Source organism: Desmodus rotundus, chromosome 8 (genome assembly GCF_022682495.2).
Source record: "Desmodus rotundus isolate HL8 chromosome 8, HLdesRot8A.1, whole genome shotgun sequence".
Classification (NCBI taxonomy): domain Eukaryota; kingdom Metazoa; phylum Chordata; class Mammalia; order Chiroptera; family Phyllostomidae; genus Desmodus; species Desmodus rotundus.
In genome coordinates this window covers 17,248,833-17,259,462 of record NC_071394.1, presented here as the reverse complement: position 1 = coordinate 17,259,462, position 10,630 = coordinate 17,248,833, and the positions used below count along the sequence as shown (strand labels likewise).

The 10,630-nt window shown below is 37.5% G+C and overlaps 1 non-coding gene and 1 pseudogene across 1 annotated transcript; both read right to left on the bottom strand.

Moving 5' to 3' along the window:
* Nucleotides 1-333: 333 nt before the first annotated feature.
* The window catches only part of LOC112315370 (vesicle transport protein SFT2A pseudogene), a 159,865-nt pseudogene continuing 149,568 nt past the window's right edge, over nt 334-10,630 (bottom strand).
* Nucleotides 2,971-3,103, bottom strand: LOC112315809 (small nucleolar RNA SNORA66). The gene has a single exon (XR_002975947.2). It is a non-coding gene; the product is annotated as a small nucleolar RNA SNORA66 (small nucleolar RNA).

Below are 10,630 nucleotides of genomic sequence, written 5' to 3'. Positions count from 1 at the left end.
AAAAGTTGAATGGGTCTTGCTTTGCAGGTTTATCTTTAAATAATCACATCTCAAACCTATTTTGAAAAGATTTAAAAAATGCCTAAAAATATTTTTACAAGGGGCGATGATTAAAAATCTCCTTATCTTTGGAAGGGTCTATTAATGATGCACAATGAATTTAAGCTACAAGCATGTAACAGTTTGATCAAGCCTGTGGTTCGTACCAGAATACAAATGGTCTTACATTGTCACTGCGGCTGTTTGTGGAGTGCTTACTATATCAGGAAAAGCACACTTCACCAAAAACCGCAGCACCGCTTTCACATGCTCTTTTCAAAGAGCTTCTGTTTTTCAATTTAGGAGAGAAGAATCACATTTAACTACTGTCTCTCTCGGATCTGGGTTACATGACAGGTACTGTCTCAGGCCATTCATAAGAAGTACAAAGTGGAGGACAGTAAGCCCAGTCCTTTCATATGTCCCCAAAGAGTACCACATAGGGTAAACAGGAAACCAAAAAGAATAGTAACTGTTGCAGGCAACCTGGAGTCAAACATTTTCTTCAGTTGCTTCATGGGGCCCATTAAAAGCTCGTACTGGCTACTGCAGCAATATTCCCCAGGAAATAAAACACTGTGAAAAGTTTCATGCCACTGGGAAGCCATAGCAATCCAGTTCCAAGGAGAGGACAGAAAACACTGCGTACAAAGCCTATGCCACGCCCCTTTAAGCAGGTGTTGAAATTAAAGGACAAAGCATCTAGGACCTTTGCAGTCAGGCCCTGCTCTTTGTCACTGTGGCTGCACAGGACCCCCCACAGCTTCCCCGTGGCCTTCTGTATTACAGGCCACTTCTATTACAGGCTTCCCCCACGAGGTGAATGTTCCAGGAGCCCATCTGTATCAGTGCCCCAGCTGGCATTGCTGGGAGAGAGGCTGCGTTCAGCTTCAGTGATATTTTTTTTGAAGACTCTTTAAACACATTTGCCCATTTCATGATGGGTGATTTACAAGCACACTTGCCCACACTGCACTGAGTGTTCAGCAGTGTTTGACCAAAAAGGGCATGACCCCATGCCCCATCTCCCTATTCACCCGATCTCGTGATAAACGACTTTTTGTTTTGTTTGTTTCCAAGATGAAAAAGTCCTCAACGGGAAACAGTTTGCCAATGTGGAGGAGACAAAACAAAAAGTGGCAGAAGCACTAAAATGCCTCAAAATTGATGAGTTCAAAAACTGTTTTGAGCAGGGGAAAAACATCTCAGTAGGTGTATTGCATCAAATGGAGAGTACTTTGAAGGTGACTGAGGTTTAAACACGTAAGAATAAATACACAATTTTTTATAAATACATTCTGCTTTTGGGGGGGTCCTCCCTCATATGGTTACTTCAGCTTGGAAATTGATACAATGAGGTTCATGTAAAGATTTAGTAAATTTTTTTGGTGGAGGTACACTGCACATAGAAGCTAACCATACATGGCCAAAAATGAGACTGGAGAGACAACAAGGCCTAGGTCATAAAGGATCTTGACTACCATGCCTAGGCAGATACAGGAGGCAGTGAACACCATGGAAGCATTTTAACACATAATTTTTTAAAAGAAGATAATCTCAAACACTCCCCCCCCCTGAAAAAATGTTCAAGTTCCACTAGTTTAAAGGACAACTAACATTGCAAGACTTAAAAACAAAACAAAAGTATCTTAATAAATATATTGGAAAATGATGAGGGTGGGAGAATGTATAATTATCGTGAAAACTCAGACTGATCTTTTTTTACTAAATAAGATGAAATAAAATGTATCCACTCTTTCCATTTCTCTTCATTTAGAAAGGAACAGAACAAGCCATGTTCTTCTGTATTAACACTTTCTTTACAACTAAAACATTATGAGTTGGATAAGCCTTTACTAAGTGTAGCCATTTCCATTCAGCACCTTGATTTGTGTGCAGATGGAGAGAAGGAGTTTTTAAATCATGGTCTCGGTGCAGCAGGAGCAGCAACTGGACACTGGTTAGGAATCAACACGGTGTGGCTCCAGCCAGGACCTACTGAACCTACAACTCTGGAAGGAGGCCAAGCAGTGTGCATTCTAACAAGGACATTCAGAAGCAGGCTAAAACTTGAGACCCACTAGGAAATAAAGATAATACAATATCCATGACCTCAGTTGAATGGCTTCTCCACTTATCTGCTTTAATTTCCTAAAGCCAGCATCCGACTAGAGGAACCAATTATATTCACTACTCAACAAATGTTGACTTTGAATAGGCAACTCTTATGTAATTAAACCCTGCGCTAGATTTAGGGAACAAGGAAAAGCATCTGCACCTGAGAGTAAACAACCTGCCCATAAGCCTTTCCAATCACTGATACACGTGTGGGCAAAAGCAGGCTTACAGTTAAGAGTATGAGAAACAGAGTAAATAAAGCTACTGTAATAATTATAACCTGCAGGTCCTTTTCCATGCTAACAACTGTAAACCTATTTTTGACAACCCTTTATAAAGTAAGAACTACTACAGAGTTATCCCCAGAGAGGGCAGGACAGCCTAGAAGAGTATTACTTAGCTGCCTGGATGGAAGAGGCAGGGAGAGTGAAAAGGGAGAAAAGAACCTAAGCTGAGTTTCAATGGACGAATAGTTCTCCAGAATGGCAATGAGTAAAGAGCTTTTCCTACAGGGGTAATTACACATGAAAATATGATTCAGGAAGGCTCATGTGAGGATTTGGAAAATAGCAAGTCTTTTTACTTTCTTTCACTTTTGGTAGAGATATATTGTACATAGCACCTGACTACATGGCCAGAAGTTAAATTGGAGAGATACTAAGGTCCAGGTCGTGAAGGGCCTTGACGACTGTGCTTAGGCAGGTAGCACTGACCCAGTAGGCAGTGTGTATCATGGAAGCATTTTAAGCCAGAAAGTAAAACAAAAAACAAAAAATCTTTGAATTCAATTTCATTAATTAATTAATTAATTTGCACTATGCTAGCATAGAATGGACCACCTCAGTAGCTTCTGAGGCTAATACATTTCTATTACCAGAATTACTTTATCAAACCTGGCTCCCCTGACTTCTGCAACATCATGTAAAAAAATCTTTTAAGTATTAAAATAATGATTTGCCATCTGATTAGATGACGACTGGGAAAGGGGTCAGAAAGAAATGTGTCGGATGTTTGCCCTACACCTATGGCAACGATTTGCTAAAGTACCGGAAGTGAAACAGTAGTGTGGACACATATCAATATGAATTTGTTCATAACACCAGCATTTTTAGTGTAAGACATGGTTTTCTACTATTTACAACATGTAGTATCTTGATTGTCAGAAGAGGTGAACACTCTTAAACAATTGGTTTTAAACATCTCAGCAAAGAATGTAGTAAGTCTATTACAAGTACTTGTTTTGTTTTAAGTCAAATGAAGAAACAGTTGTGCACAAATGATGTTTTTCATTTCCCCCCAAATTTGTCATTTCAAGGTGCATTTGAAATGTATAGTTAGAAACATTTACTGAATAATCAGGAAAAAATTCCAAAAGTAAAAATAATGATTTTCTGTTTTCCCCTTTTTATTCTTTCTTCCTAATATTTCTATCACACTTATTCAGGGTCTGAAGTAAAATAAGAATATTTCAGTTTTGTTCTTTCCTTTCCTTTCCTAATTGCTTGCGGCCTACAGATTCAGGAGACCCCTGTACCTGGGAGTATGAGGGTCATCCCCTATACCCCCAGAACACTCCTAGGATAGACAGCTCTAGCCCATGAAGGGCATGATATTACATGTAGCTGGATCGGAGAGACCAGGTCTCACCATTACATTGCAAAATCAACCATAATTTCTGATTAAACAGATGGACCATGACATTTCAGGACATCTAAACTCTCAAAAAAAAGTTATCATTTTAATAATGAAAGAAGCTAAAGTATAAAATAAATTGTTGAGAACATGTATCCAAACTTGGCAATAAACCGAAAGGAGGTCTGCATGTCCTTTCAAAGTCACACTGGAACATTATCTTATGAGCCCATGCGAAAGCCGTTTATCGAGGCCTATGTTCCTTCTGTTTCACTTGCTATTTGTCATTAATTAGGTCTCAGAGTTTATGAAGTTACATCCTAACTCGTGGGTTTGTGTTTGGTAGAGATATAAATTATTCTGTCTGATGAAAAAAGATGGTGCCAAATGTTATACTTTTGTTGCCTTATTAAAAATTAACCAGGTTTGTATCTCACTCTGTACTCACTTGGCAGAAAGGGCTGGGGATGTCTCTGGAGGCTCTTTTATGAGACCCTAATCCCATTCGTGAGGGCCTCACCCTCATGACCTAATCATCCCCCAAAGTTCCCACCTCCTGATACCATCACCTTTGGGAGTTAAGACTCCATGTATAAATTTTGGGAGGATACAGATCATCACGCAGTCTATAAATATTCACACATGGCTTTGTGGTGTGCCAACTCGGCTAGGAAAAACTACATTTTCCAGAATTGCCTTTCTAGCATATTTCCAGATGCGATGGACTACGGGCGAGATTCTTCATGAGAGCTGGAGGACCGAAAGGAAGCAGCAGGCATTTTGTAGCAGGAACCTGCGTTCTCCCACTTATCCAATCAAATGAACACTAACCAACCTAGGTGTTGCCGTGAAGGGAATGTGCAGATATAAAGTACCCAATCGGCTCACTTTAAATTAGGGACAATACTTTGGGTGGGCCTGATTTATTCTGTAGGAAGGCCTTAAAAAGTACTTAAGCCTTTCCTGAGGACACACCTTAGGCCCTGTTGGGTTCCAGGCTGCTCCTAATCATTGTGTCCCGACTACCTGTGCATAGAAAGCTTTGGCCCATACCTCCGGGTCCCAGACTGTTTGTGATCATCCCTTCTTGTTTTTCTGACCTACGTGATTTCAGATTTGCATAACCAGTCTCCACAATGTGTAAGTCAATTCCTTGGAATAGCAAAATTAACAGATATGTACATTTGGAAGAGAGTATATCGATATACCTTATTCTACACAGGTAGTCAGGAAATGGTGATTAGGAGCACTCTGGAACCAATCAGGGCCCACGGTGTGTCCTCAGAAAAGGCTTAAACAATTTTAAGACCTTCCTACAGAATAAATCAGGCCTGCCAGGTGGAACCCTAACTGATAAACCTCATCAGTGAGTTAAAGAAAACTTTGCCATGTTTATTCTAAATTTGTGTGAGAGTCACCTTTTTCAACTTTTAAAAAGTTCCTTGACAAGGAAAATAGTGAATATCAGCAATAGCTTCTCTGGGCTCTGCTAAACAGTAAGAAATCAAATATTTTTATAATATTTATAATACAGTAAGAAATCAAATATTTTGTCTACTTGAAAAATGTTTCTTTTCGTGGCTCCAAAGTAACTGAGTTGTAGTAGTGATGTTATTAAGGAGTGATCTTAAATGATAATATTATTCAGTAATAATTGTTTAGAGAGTAGGTTACCTAATTTCTTATTTAGCATATGGAACCCCATTCGGTTTTGGGGGAATAACCTTGTAAGAATGTTTCGAACAAGATACCCTAGAGCTCACTGACAATGATGTACTTTGCTTATCACCCACTTCATCTGATTGCTTCAGCAAAGTGTAATAGAGACAGAAAAAAACACAAAGGATTTATGACCAGGGAAGCTACTCTGGTCAAATGCTGCATCCTATCAGTCTGCTGAAATCAACAAGACAGAATGGCAACTAAGAAGCAGCTCTGGGAAAGGCCAATTATTTATATTAAGTATTTCTGTAAATTGAGTCAAAAACATGACTCATGATGACTTTTGGCAGCTGGAGAGACAGACAACACTGTTATTTTTTCCAAATGAGCCCTTGGAGAATATCATCTGGTGAGCAAGCATCCTTTTAAAAATTAGTCCTTGAGATCAGAAAAGGATGGGTTAAGAGAGGGACGATAATTAATCCTGGAAGAAAAGAAAGTGAGTAAAAAAAAAAAAAAAAAAGGAAAAAAATGACGCAGATGAAAAGAGAAAAAATGACAGAGAAAAGATTGTCTTTCAATCACCGCCCTACACCACAAAGAGGAAAGCAAGCAGTCTGTGGGATTCTCTGTTGGTGACTCAACAGTGGCATGATTAGTTGTAGCTCAGATACCGACTTGGTTCATGAGCCAACTAGGGCCCTTTCCTAGACAGGGAGGGTGCGCTGGGGAGAATTGGCAGACCACCGCTCCTTGTGACCGAAAGAGGAAGGGTGTAGTCTGTTTGCACTTATCCTGCATTTCATCAGTTCAGCTTGTGATGTTTTCATTCACTTAAAAAAATGATGAAGTGATCCCCAATGGGTGTGTTTCACTTTAAACAATGAAGACGTCTGTTTTTTGGTGATGCTAAAAGAGCAAGTTTTCACCAAACCGCTTTTTCCACATTACACAGGGAGGATATTCAATATCCAAGTGGGTGGCTCCCTCAAAGGGACCAATTTTGGAAACCCCCACCTAGAAAAACATTTTGGATTTTTATGGTTCTTTTCATCCAAAGGTCTCAAGGGATTACCAAGCAAAATATGAGATCCCTGACAACATTTCGAGGTGGGAGCAGATGTGAGTTGCTGACATCTCTTGGCAGATGAGAAAACAGTGGCCAAAATGAGGGGTACCGTGAGGCAGAAAATAACAATAGAACAAAGGATCCTGGGCCTCAGACTACTCCCGCGGCCTTCGACACTTTTGTACGCCTTTGTCATGATATAATCTTATCGTAATTATGCACAGAATAATACCCCTTTATTAAAATACTGCCATTACCTACGTGCCAGTGTGTATCATAACCTGCTGAATGAGGTTCACATTTTCAAGGTCAGAGGCAAGTCCCAAGATGCATGTTACCTAATCCTGACTATAGTAAATTTTTATCGTTAATAATCATAAGATTCCTTTGGTTGGTATTAATTTACTTGTGTGATTAACAGTCAATTTGGAGGGCTAATAAGACATGTGAGAATTATAGGATTTTATTTCACTATAAATTGAATTTTCAATATAATATGCCATTTGGCTTTATTTTGCAAGTGGATTATTTAAATTTGACAAGTGGGAGGGGGAACATTAGCAAATACATCTTTGATATTCTTGAAATAGCCATGCTTTAGTTAAAAAATAAATTATCTTCATTCCCAAGTAAAGTTTTTTGCATTTTACTCTACTTTTGACTGTAATTCATGTTAACTGTAAGCTTGAGAATTTTCCCAAGAATAGGTTAAATCAATTAGCATCGGTCTTATCCAGACAGAAGAAATACAAAATAAATACCCAACATATTAAGTATACTTCCTCTAAGATCCAGAGCTGAGATTCAAAAATACAGCTCATGACCTGAAGGACATATAATCAATGAGCTGCAAAGAAAGACCTTTTTTGTAACATTAGTAAAAATCTTTGCCAAATTAGTCTCTGTTCCAGGTTTCAGAAAATCCCTCATATACATATTTCAACATATTTAAAATGCTAAATCTAGAATTGGAGACCGTTAAATGGCTCATATTTATTTTCTTGAATGTCAAAATGTAGCCATTGCCAAAAAGCCTCTGGGTATATGTACAAAATTTGTAAAAATACATAAAAACCTGCTGAACCAAAACCACAGTGGAACTCACAATAACTTTCCAGACAGCATAATTCACCACTTAGTCACTGGGGAATGCCAATCTCAAAAGATAGATTTTACACCAGGCCAAGAAGATCAACAAAAATAAACCCTTCCTGGACTGGAAACAAAAGGAAAGCTCAATTCCAAAGGCCTTAAAATAATTCTAATTTTAATGATAATAATAATAATAAATTAACCATTTTAGTTAACTGTTAACTGTTTAGTGCCAAAATTTAATTGAAAGATTTTTTTTAACATTGTGTCTTTTGAAATGATACTGAAAGGACATGAACTTATGTGGTACTAATCATTTTCTATTTACCATACATTGAGCTTTGTATTTCTTCCTGATTTCATACCAGGTTAGCAGCGAAGCTACATTAAATATGTTGAGCCACATGAATGAATTATCATGAGTTACCGTGTTATCCATCTTGTAGTCTGAGCCCAGGTGAGGATCACAGGAAGCCTCTTTCACTTTCTCCGACACATACCCTGCCTCGTTACTTCTATCTCCTTTCCCATTGCCATAGTTCAGCCTCTTCTCTTCCACTTTCTCTCCTATGCTTCTGCTCCTTTTCAAACCCCTTTCCTGCCACTACAGTTTCTCAATTGGGTCTCTTCTCAGCAGTTAGACTTCACTTTTAAGAAATAGAAATTAGATCATTTTATTTTCTGGCTTATAATTTCCAAGAGCTTCTCCCTGCACTTTGAATAAAATGCAATTCCCACAAGAGTTCACAATGTGGATCTAGCACTTGCCTATTTCTCTATTGTCCATGTAGATACGACTTGCAGTGACTACTGTATGACAATGAAATACTGAAGGTAATATTATTTGTTAGTTTTTTAGGCTTCTGTTTCACTAAATGTAAACACATATAATCCAATAAATTATATTGTGGATGTGGATTTTAGGTGGCTTAGTAGGAGAGGGGAGGACTCTTATAGTAAAAAATATAAAACATGGGAAATTAATTTTAGGTTTGCTGTGCGTAAATCCAAAACCTTAAACATTTACATTTTACCCACTACCTCTCTCTGTGCATTTCCTCTGAAACGGCAAATGCAAAACGTTCATGCAAATGATTTATAAAAGTCTATTCTTGAGGGTTTAGGGCAGCTAAAATCAAAATCAAATAGATAACAAAGAATAACAGAAGAATACTATGACATATTATAAGAAATCAAAGACCTAGGTTCTTCTAGCCTATTTTTGCCAGCTGGGTGATCGCAGGGATAAAGAATATCTTAGCCCCTACCCCTTGGTCTGTAAGATGAGTGTGATTACTAGACTACTTCTGCATCCATCACTAATGTGTTATCGTGAGGTTCTACAAATAAATGGGATGCATGAATGTGTACAGGATGGCTGTTTGACATTAAACTCTTCCCTGCCCCCATTCCTATTACCCTTATCTTTCTCTGCACTATTGTTTAATTTGCATATATCTATTAAAATATTTTCCATTAGACATTGCACATAGTTCCATTTTTCCTGTATTCTACTATTTATGTGGTAGAAATATCAGCCTTGAGGTCCTGAGTAGGGTTTCTTTCTTTCTCCAAAGGGAAAATTAAAGGGAATATAACATAGTTTTCTAAAAACAAAACCTCCCTTAAAATGTTTTCATGGCCTTTGAGAAAGCAAACAAACAAACAAACAAAGCCTTTCACTCAATAGTAACATAATTATATAAATTTACCCTTTAATCTGAATTATAAAGACATGTGATATTCTGGAGCCCAAGCTGTTGAAGGGAAAAAACAATATTACAAAGGAAATATTGAAACTTATACCATGAAACATATTGAAATAGTAAGAGATAGTCAAATTTTGTACAAGCCTTCCTTAGTTGCCTAAAATTTTATTAATGTATTTTATTTTAAAGAAAATTTAATCAGAAAGACTAATTGTGTCACACAATCATTATTGTCTATAGTAAGATACAAAATATTCTTAAGAGATTTACCTTCATAAGCTGGTGTTAATTAAAGGTCATATTCATGTATCATTGTATTTCTCAGTCACAGGTAGGCAAACCTTCGTTCTGCTACCTTCACAAATTCGTGGACTTACTAAAATACTCTAGATACCCTAAAAAATTACTGATCTTTCCCTCTAACCATGTGAAGAGTAGTAAAGAATAAGAAGAAAATCATCTCTTGCTTATGTGCCAAGTGTAGAGTTGTCAGGATTCTACAGAAAAATAGCAGAAAATAAAATAGACAATGAAAAGGGGACATCTATTTCTCTGTTCCAAATGTCTGAGAAATTCTCGTCTTGAACCAAATATACTTTGATAAGAAATGTAAAGTAAATAAAATGACTGTTCAGGAAACAATGCCAATAGCTAAAGGATCACAATTGTATGTGATTTTTCAGTCCCCTAAAAATATGCTCTCAATAGCCTGCCAACATATGTTTCAATTGCCAAGTCTTGAAAAAATACACTTTCCTGAATATTGCAAAAAATACTTGCAATGGCAATACTTATTGTAGAACCTCATTTATCTGATAACAGCTCATTCAAAATAGAGTATAATTTGAAAACTATTCTATAGTTCTCTAGATGGAGGTTTTCTGTTAATGCTGAACATTTATTTTGAAACAAAGTTTCAAGGTCACAGAAGTGTATGTAAGGGGACCAAATCGCCACTCACCAGTTATGAAACTACACTGCACTCCTCCATGTACAAACACCACAAAGCCCGTGTGCAAAGTACCGGGATCACAGCATGACACATTTGCACTGTACATTTAAATGTCTCCACACTGAAACCCAATCACCACGGCTGAAATAATCATGAGGTGGTCTCCATTAGTTACCAAGGTCACTAAAATAAATGAGCGAAACCTGGCAATGTTATTCACATGAGAAACAGCAGCCTGAATGAGAGCTATATAATGGAGAAAAAAGAACTTACAAATATTTCCCTGTATTACTGATATTATTAACCTTTAATATCTTCCCTCAAAACACAAACAAATATTTAAGAAGATTATTCTAA